This window comes from Cervus elaphus, chromosome 11 (assembly GCF_910594005.1).
Source record: "Cervus elaphus chromosome 11, mCerEla1.1, whole genome shotgun sequence".
In the NCBI taxonomy this organism is placed as follows: Eukaryota; Metazoa; Chordata; class Mammalia; order Artiodactyla; family Cervidae; genus Cervus; species Cervus elaphus.
The window spans coordinates 45,617,527-45,627,824 of NC_057825.1; the positions used below are offsets into that span (position 1 = coordinate 45,617,527).

The 10,298-nt window shown below is 40.5% G+C and overlaps 1 non-coding gene across 1 annotated transcript; it reads left to right on the forward strand.

The window, feature by feature from the left end:
- Positions 1-8,087: 8,087 nt before the first annotated feature.
- On the forward strand, positions 8,088-8,194 carry LOC122704089. The gene has a single exon (XR_006343721.1). It is a non-coding gene; the product is annotated as a U6 spliceosomal RNA (small nuclear RNA).
- The last annotated feature ends 2,104 nt before the right edge of the window (positions 8,195-10,298 follow it).

Consider the following 10,298-nt stretch of genomic DNA (forward strand, 5'->3'; position numbering starts at 1 on the left):
ACGGCCTTCGGTCCTGCCGGGGTCACTGCCCGAGCACTTGTTGGCTGTACGACCGACTTGCCGAGGTCGGAGCGCGCCGTCTCTACACCACAGCTCTGTTGTGTGGAAAGTTCTCAGGGGTTGGTGCCCTCTGGCTCTCCCCTGGACGCCACCTCTCACGCCTTTCCAACACTTGTCCAAGTAGCACGGGCCACCAAGGTCCTAGTTACTTCAGGAATGTTTACATTTTATTCATGTCATGATCCTTTGGAGATGACGAAAGAAGGAGATTGCAAGAGTGTATTATTGCAGCTTGATGCAATTTTACAGAAATTAATGATTCCTGTAAGGAATTTCCACTTTCCAGCAAAAACTTTGTGTCAACTGTTTGGAAAATGTTGCCGACAGGTCTGAGGATGTTTAGTTAGAAGGCAGCACACGTATGAACGTTGGAAGTCTACAGGTACTTCTCTGTCTGATCCGCTGTGATGACCTGTCCTCTCCCTGTGGTCTGTTCTTCTCAGAACTGGTGGAGGATATTTTTCTCCATTTGCTTACTGGAGATACTACGTTCCAACCTCATTTCCAAAACCTACCACAATTTTGTAAACAGACTGCCTCAGGGTGTTTTGACCCCCCAAACAAAATGGCATTTTGATTTCACCCTTTACACTTTGTCAAGAGCACGGAGAGCTAACACAAGGTATCTAGTAGAAAAGAATTGTATTAGCAATACAATGAAATACTATTCCATCCTTAAAAAGGGAGGAGATTCTTACATAAACCACAACACAGGTGAAATTTGAGATTCACATTATGCTCTTAATGTGAACTTAGCATCTTATATTAAGTGAAGTAGGCCAGTAACAAAAAGACTAATACTGCACGATTAGACTTATATGAAGTATTGAGAGCAGCAAAAATCATAGGGACAGAAAGAACAGTGGTTGCCAGGAGTTGAAGGGAGGGTGGAGCATTATAACTTAGTGGATATAGAGTTTCAATTTTACAAGATGAAATGAATTCTGAAGATGGACAGTGGTAATGGTAGCACATTATGAATGTACTTAACACCATTGAACTGTAAACATAATGGTTACAGTGGTAACTTTTATGTGTGTTTTACCACAATAAAAAATTTTTGGATAAAAGGCACCTAAATCAATGAATAAGAAGTTTTTGGGGAAGAAGATAATCATGCAATATAAAGATAAACATACCTACACTTAGCTTACTAACTACATTGTAAAGGGAAAAGTAAACTTTACAGGGGAGAAATCTGTAACTCATCACCTTAACCAAATGATCAAACTCAGCATCACCAGTAATGGAGCAAAGACATGATAGGTGTACACCATCACCTACCTAGTATTTCTGCCAAAAATGCTTATTCTGAATCTAATCATGAGGAAACAATCACCTAAAAGAGCTTCTGGGTCCAAACAAACAATTTAAAATGACATAATTGGGGAAATTTAAATTTCATTTCAGACTACATACTGGGTAATATTGTATCAACGGTTACATTTTCTGAATGTTAATCTGGTTACAAAGAAGAGCATTCTTTATTTATTATAGAAGAGCATTCTCGATCTTGGGAGACATGCTGAAATATATGTGGGTAAATTGTCATGATGTCTGCAATGAACCCAGTGCAGAGAGAAAAGACAAATGAAGCAAGTGTGGGGGCAAAAGGGTGACAGCTGCTGAACCCAGGTGAAGTGTATCTGAGGTTCCTTAAACTATTGCAATACTTCTGTAAGTTAGATTATTAAAAAAAAAATTTGGCAGGAATGAGTCAAGGTATCTTCAGGGTCAATGCGTGGGTTCTAGACTTTTGTAACCATCTAGTACTAGGTGGCTAAACATTATGCCACATTTATTGAGCATCTACTGTGTGTCCAGTTCTGCTGTATGCTCAAGTCATCAGAAAAATGAGTAAGACATGGGGGCTCAGTCACTAGTGAAGAGACCAGTGTGAATTCAGCTTCAGGGTAAACCCAGTGTGCCTTGGGAGCACAGAAAAAGTGCCTCTCCCTCAGGGAGTGTGATGCTCACATAGTTCTTTTCTCAGAGGAGGCCTGTAAAGTTAGGACTTTTTTTTTTTTTAGCTGCCTCAGGTCTTAATTGCAGGACTCGGGATCTTCACTGCATCATGCAGGACTTTTACTGTGGCGCAGGGACTCCCTAGTTGTAGTGCACAGACTTAGTTGCTCCGCAGCAGGTGGGATTTTAGTTCCCCAACCACAGATCGAACCCTCATTCCCTGCATTGCAAGGAAGATTCTTTTCGTTTGTTTTTGTTTTCTTTGTATTTTGCAAGGCAGATTCTTAACCATTGGTCCACCAGTGGAGTCCGTGTGAGGGCTTTGTGTTCAATAGAGGAAAGGGGACACTAGGTAGGAAGAGCAGCAAGTGTCCACCCAGGCACAAAAGCCTGGAGAAGCACGCTGCCCAAGGGGGCTCTAACCGAGACATGGAGTGGGGGCTGCAGGAGATGAGTCTGCAGTGAGGCAAACTGTCACCTCATAACAAGCCCCATTTGCTCTGCTGAGGATCACAGACTTTGTAGGCGACAGGAGACCACTGAGGTGATATAAATGGAGAAATGACACGTGGTCAGACTTGTGTTGTAGAATCATTGTTATGACAATTTGACAGGGGTGGGTAAAAACTGGAAGGAGGGAATATTTGTCCAAGTGAAGAGGAGACGAGATATGAGAAGCATTTGGAAACTAGGAGTGAATCAGATATTGAGTGTATTTGAGGAAGTGTTTTTAAGAGACTGAGACTTTCAGCTTGGTTAGACACCATCATTCTGAGAGACTAGAATGAAAAGAGGCTAGAGGAGGACTTAGGTGATTACCTCTGGAGACCAGCATGCAGGGGATTGGCAGAGAAGATGGAGCTGAAGAGGGAAACCAAAAGAAACAGGAAGAAAACAAAGATATTTGATCATGGAAGCCAAGGGCTGAGATGGAGGGAGTGGTCACAGTGTTAGTTTTGGAAGATGGCAAGTAGGATAATAGACAAATTGTTCTTTGGATTTGACAGGACGGCCATTGGGCTCTTTGCAGGGAGCAATTTTGATGAATGACTGGGCAGAAGTCAGGTCATAGTGTACAGAGGAATGAATGGGAGGTGAGAATGTTGAGACCATGCTTTTAAAATGTTTGGCAGGATGGCTAAGACTAGTGGGCAGTAGCTGTGTAGAGATATGTGGAGAAGGGAGATTTTGCCTTTTCCGTTTAAATGTTTTCCTGTGTTGATGGGAATTAGCTTGTGAAAAGTGGGTCAGGTGGTGGAGCAGAGTCCCAGAAACAATCGAAGGAGATGAGCACAAAGGCAGGTGGGGCTCAGCAACTGCTCTCTGAGCTGTGTCCAGCACACAGTAGGCACCAGTAAATGTTTGTTTGGATAACTGAATGGAAAAGGGAATGAATAGTTCTCAAACCTGTATTTCCAACCTGTGAGTAGGCTGTAAAATCAATTTAACAGGCATTCATCATCATTTTTACCTTAATGAAATAGAATAGAGTTTAAATATCAGAGTGATTACCTGTGGTAAAGATAAACGTTGCTTCTTAAGTGAAAGTCACTCAGTTGTGTCTGACTCTTTGCGACCCCATGAACTATACAGTCCGTGGAATTCTCCAGCCCAGGATACTGGAGTGGATAGCCTATCTTCTCTCCAGCAGATCTCCCCAACCAAGGAATTGAACCGGGGTCTCCTGCATTGCAAGTGGATTCTTTACCAACTGAGCTATCAGGGAAGGCCTGATATGTTTAAGAAGAAACATTGCTTCTTAAATCATCCCATATATGAAATATGCTATAGTTACATTAAGTGAGATTGTTGTTTTTATTTTGTTTAATGTTTGAAAGTCACTGCTGTGGCAAACACAAAGATAAATACACTAGCTTATAATTAACTTGATCTGTTTTGCACATAGTAGAATCCCCAGTGCTTTGCACACAGCAGATCTCAATAAATTTTGGTTGAATGAGTGGGGCCAAAGGTAACAGAAGAAGTTAAGGGGATTTATTTTAACATGGTTCCCATAGATTAGTTTATATAATAACATGAGAGGCTGTTTAGCACAGGAATTTCCTGTCTTTAGCTTTTCCATATGCTGTAGATTGAGCAAGTCATTTATACTGACTTCAGTTTGCATGTCTATTATTAACCTTTCTCAACTGGAGCTCCTCGTATGAACTATAGAACACAGAAAATAATTTCAGTGACTATTTTCTTGATTCTTCCTGGGATGATATATAAGTAGTGTCATTCTTAATACATAGGGGAAAAATATTGGTTGAAGGAATCATTTCATAGCAGTAAAAGAAGATGGGGTTGACAGCAATCCCACTGCTGGGCATACACACTGAGGAAATCAGAATTGAAAGAGAAGTGTACCCCAAATGTTCATCGCAGCATTGTTCATATTAGCCAGGACATGGAAGCAACCTAGATGCCCATCAGCAGATGAATGGGTAAGAAAGCTGTGATACATACAGACAATGGACTATTACTCAGCAATTAAAAAGAATACATTTGAATCAGTTCTAATGAGGTGGATGAAACTGGAGCCTATTATACAGAGTGAAGTAGGCCAGAAAGAAAAACACCAATACAATATACTAATGCATATATATGGAATTTAGAAAGATGGTAATGATAGCCCTGTATGTGAGACAGCAAAAGAGACACAGATGTATAGAACAGTCTTTTGGACTCTGTGGAAGAGGACGAGGGTGTGATGATTTGGGAGAACAGCACTGAATCATGTAGCTTATCATATGTGAAATGAATCGCCAGTCCAGTTTTGATGCGTGATACAGGGTGCTCAGGGCTGGTGCACTGTCATGACCCAGAGGGATGGGATGGGCAGGGAGGTGGGAGGGGGTTGCAGGATGGGGAACACATGTACACCCATGGCTGATTCATGTCAATGTATGGCAAAGCCAATACAATATTGTAAAGTAATTAGCCTCCAGTTAAAATACATAAATTTTTTTTAAAAATTAAAAAAAAAATTTAAAAAAAATGAAGATGGGGTTGAAGAGATATGAAAGCGCCTTGAAGACAGAAATGGGAGAGGTCGGTCCAGACCAAGAGAAAAAGCATTAGCAAAGATGGGAAAGTAACTGGGGGGAAGTTGGCTGGACGCAAGCAGAATGGGCACTAAGACTTCAATGAGGACATTTGGAGGAGGGTGTGAAAGCCAGTGTGAGGAGTCTCTATACCAACGTGAAAAACTGTGTACTGAGCTGTACCTGCCATAGCAGAATCAGACCCTGCTGGCAGGCTCTGCTGCAGCTCAGTGCTTGGATGCAAGTCTCAGCTTTCACTTAGCAGCCAGGAGACCTTAGGCAAATTCCCTAACCTCCTTGTACTTCATCACCTCTTTGTACTTTGTAACATGGGGATAGTATCACCACCTGTCTGTGTTATCATTAGATTCAACTGCTAGTAGCAAAGTAGCAATAACAAAATGATACTAAACAAGATAGCCCTTTCCTTTCACATAAAAATAGGCAGTCCATGATGAGTTGAAAGATACACAATCATCAGGGCCCCAAGTTTACATCAGCAATCCCCAAAATATGGCTTCCATATCAGGATCTGACTCCAATCAGTACAACCACATTCTAACCAGAAGGAAGAAGAAAGAGCAATGGCACATATTCAACCTGTAAGACACAGCCCAGCACTTCTACTTTGATCCTATTGGTCAGAACAGTTCACATGGCAACACCCAGCAAGGAAAGCTGGGAAGCATCATCTTTATTCTAGTCAGCTACATGGCCGGCCAACACCTGGGAGTTCTGTTCCCAAGAAAGAATAGATATTGAGGGATAACTGGCAGTATCTGCCCCCAACCTCATAGGCAGTGTGAAGTTAAAGGAAATGAATACAACTGAAGCTCTTAGAACAGTTCCAAGCATGAACGAATCACTTAAAAATGTTTTTTTTTTGTCTTATCCTCACCTTCCCCTATGCATAACACCTGTACACCACCAAACTCCAAACAATCCTAAATTGACACTTCTATTACAGTTCATGGGGTCACAAGAGTTGGACATGTCTTAGCTACTAAACCACCACCAGTCTAAATTTCCCAACCACACCAATGGCAGCACCTACAGCCAGTGTTCCTATTGAAGGAGTCCTGAATCTTGCCAGTAATCCTTGCCAGTTCAGACTTGGTTAGGAGCACCCCAAGGGTGGTCTTTGCACAATTGCATAAAATGGGCAAAAAGGGAAATTCCCTCATGGTCCAGTGCTTAGTATTCAGTGCTTTCACTGCCAGGGCCTGGGTTCAATCCCTGGTCAGGGAACTAAGATCTTGCATGCCTCATGGTGTGGCCAAAAATAAATTAATTGAAATAGGCAAAGATAATATATGCAGGCATAAAAGTAAATGGCCAAATGTTTAAATGCTCATCCTGACTTCATAATTTTACAAAAATTACCATTTTAAGTAACTTACATTTTTCTTATTTCTATTGGTGAAATAATTCTTATGCTTCTGAGTGCTCTTAACAGTTTCTTTATAAATATGGAAATCATCCTTTTGTCACAAATGTTCTTAAAAATAGGCTTTTCCACAGAACTAGAAGAAGAAATTTTAAATTTGTATGGAAATGCAAATTTTGACCCCAAATAGCCAAAGTGGTGTTGGAGAAGACTCTTGAGAGTCCCTTGGACTGCAAGGAGATCCAACCAGTCCATTGTAAAGGAGATCAGTCCTGGGTGTTCATTGGAAGGACTGATGTTGAAGCTGACACTCCAATACTTTGGCCACCTGATGTGAAGAGCTGACTCATTTGAAAGACCCTGATGCTGGGAAAGATTGAGGGCAAGAGGAGAAGGGGACGGCAGAGGATGAGATGGTTGGATGGCATCACCAACTCAATGGACATGGGTTTGGGTGGACTCCAGGAGTTGGTGATGGACAGGGAGGCCTGGCGTGCTGCGGTTCACGGAGTCGCAAAGAGTCGGACATGACTGAGCGACTGAACTGAACTGAGGCAAAGCAATTCTGAGAAAGAAAAATAGAGCTTGAGGAACCAGGTTCCCTGGCTTCAGACTACTGCAAAGCTACAGTAAACAAAACAGTGTGACACTATAACAAAACAAAAAATATAGATCAATGCAACAGAATAGAAAACCCAGAAATAAACCCATGCACCTATGATCAATTAATCTATGGTAAAGGGGGGAAAACTATATAATGGAGAAAAGTCAGGCTCTTCAATAAGTGGTGTTGGGAAAACTGGACAACTTCATGTAAAAAAAAGAAACTAGAACATTCTCTAACACCATACACAAAAATAAGCTCTAAATGAGTTAAAGACCTATATGTGAGACCAGATACTATAAAATTCTTAGAGGAAAACATAAGCAATATCTTTTTTGATTCATCTGCTGGAGTAATGAAAATAAAAACAAAAGTAGACAAATGGGACCTAGTTAAACTTAAAAGCTCTTGCATAGTAAAGAAAACCATAAACAAAACAAAGACAACCCACAGAATGGAAAAAAATATTAGCAAATTAAGCAACTGACAAGGGATTAATCTCCAAACCATACAAGCATCTCAGGCAGCTAAATATAAACAACAACAACAACAACAAAAACAAACAGCCCAATCAAAAACTGGGCAGAAGATCTAAATATACATTTCTCCAAAGAAGACAGATCAAAAAGAACAAGAAAAGATGCTAAACTGCTAATTATTAGAGAAATACAAGTCAAAACTATAATGAGAGGGCTTCCCTAGTAGTTCAGTGGTAGAGAATCTTCCTGCTAATGCAGGAGACACAGGTTTGATCTCTAATCTGGGAAGATCCTACATGCTGTGGAGCAACTAAGCCTGTGAGCCACAACTATTGAGCCCATTCTCTAGAGCCTGGGAGCCACAACTACGTACTGAAGCCCGTACGCCTTCGCGCCCTTACTCCGCAACGAGAAGCCACTGCAATGAGAAGCCAGTGCACTGCAACTAGAGAGGAGCCCCCATTTGCCACAACTAGAGAAAAGCCTACACGAACAAAGACCCAGCACAGACAAAAATAAACAAGTTTTAAAAATGGTCCACATCAGTGCTCGCTTCGGCAGCACATATACTAAAATTGGAACGATACAGAGAAGATTAGCATGGCCCCTGCGCAAGGATGACACGCAAATTCGTGAAGCGTTCCATATTTAAAAAAAAAAAAAAAAATGGTCCACATCAAAAATAAATAAATGAAATAATTAAAAAAAACTACAATGAGATACCATCTTACATCAGTCAGAACAGCCATCATCAAAAAGTACAAACAATAAACGCTTGAGAGGTTGTGCAGAAAAGGGAATCCTCTAACACCGTCGGTGAGGGTGTAAGTTGGTACAACCACTATGGAGAATTCTGGGGGGGTTTCCTAAACTAATCAAATAAGAACTACCATGTGATCCAGCAATCCCACTCCTGGGTGTATATCTCACAAAGAACATAATTCAAAAAGATACACAAACCCAATGTTCATTATAGCACTTTTTACAATAGCCAAGATATGGAAGCCGCCTAAATGTCCATCAGCAGATGAATGGATAAAGAAGATGTGGTACATATACACAGTGGAATAGCTACTTACCATGAAAAATAAAATAATGCCATTTGCAGCAACATGGATGGATCTAGAGATTATCATACTAAGTGAAGTAAGTCAGACAGATAAATATCATGAAATCACTCATATGTGGATTCTAAAAAGATGATACAAATGAACTTATTTACAAAACAGAAACAGACTCATAGACTCCAAAAATGAAATTATGGTTACCAAAGGGAAAAGGTGAAGGGGAGGGATAAATTATTTTGGGGTTAACATACAGCTACCCACTCCAGTATCCTTGCCTGGAGTATTCCATGGACAGAGGAGCCTGGCAAGCTACAGTCCATGGGGTTGCAAAGAGTCAGACATGACTGAGAACTTAACGTTTACCATTTTAAAACATATACACACTATTATATATAAAATAGATAATTAATAAGGACCTACTGAATAACTAGGGTACTCAACTCAATATTGTATAATAACCTGTATAGGAAAAGAATATGAAAAAGAATGGATATATGTATATTATAACTGAATCAGTTTGCTTGGTACCTGAAACTAACATTGTAAATCAGCTATATTACCAATATAAAATAAAAATTAAATTGAAAAAATTATTTAAAAAATAGACTTTCAAAAAAATAAACTTTTCCAGTATAATAATCACCAAAATCAGTGGAGCCAGGGATATGTGGCCCTGTGTTTGCTGAATAGTGACATACAGAAATAAATATGAAAATACAGAAATAAATTGAGTGTAAAGGGAGCCAGGTTTCTCACTATCAGGGAAGGAAATTATGGAGCAGGGGAAGCTAGACTAGACCTTGCTGGATTGGAATTGAAAGTTTGGTATGAGCTCATGATCTTTTGTAAGGATAGCTATAGATATTGATACTGTGGTGGTTTTAAAGTAGGTCCACATTTTGGTGGGTTTTTAAAAAATTCTTTTCCCTCAAAAGGTAGAGTATAATCTCCTTGTCCTTGAATGTGGGCTGAACTTAATGTCTCACTCAGTTCAGTTGCTCAGTCTGACTCTTTGAGACCCCATGGACTGCAGCACACCAGGCTTCCCTGCCTTTCACCAACTCCTGGAGCTTGCTCAAACTCATGTCCATCGAGTCAGTGATGCCATCCAACCATCTCATCTTCTGTTTTCCCCTCTCCTCCTGCCTTCAATCTTTCCCAACATCAGGGTCTTTTCCAGGGAGTGAGCTCTTCCATCAGGTGGCCAAAGTATTGGAGTTTCAGCTTTAGCATCAGTCCTTTCAATGAATATTTAGGACTGATTTCCTTTAGGATGGACTGGTTGGATCTCCTTGCAGCCCAAGGGACTCTTAAGAGTCTTCTCCAACACCAGAGTTCAAAAGCATCAAATCTTCAGTGCTCAGCTTTTTTATAGTCCAACTCTCATGTCCATACATGATTACTGGAAAAAAACTAGTTTTGACTAGTTGGACCTTTGTCAGCAAAGTAACGTCTCTGCTTTTTAATATGCTGTCTAGGTTGGTCATAGCTTTTCTTCCAAGAAGCAAGCATTTTTTAATTTCATGGCTGCCGTCACCATCTGCAGTGATTTTGGAGCCCAAGGAAATAAAGCCTGTCACTGTTTCCATTGTTTCCCCATCTATTTGCCATGAAGTGATGGGACCAGATGCCATGATCTTAGTTTTTTGAATGTTGAGTTCTAAGCCAGCTTTTTCACTCTTCTCTTTC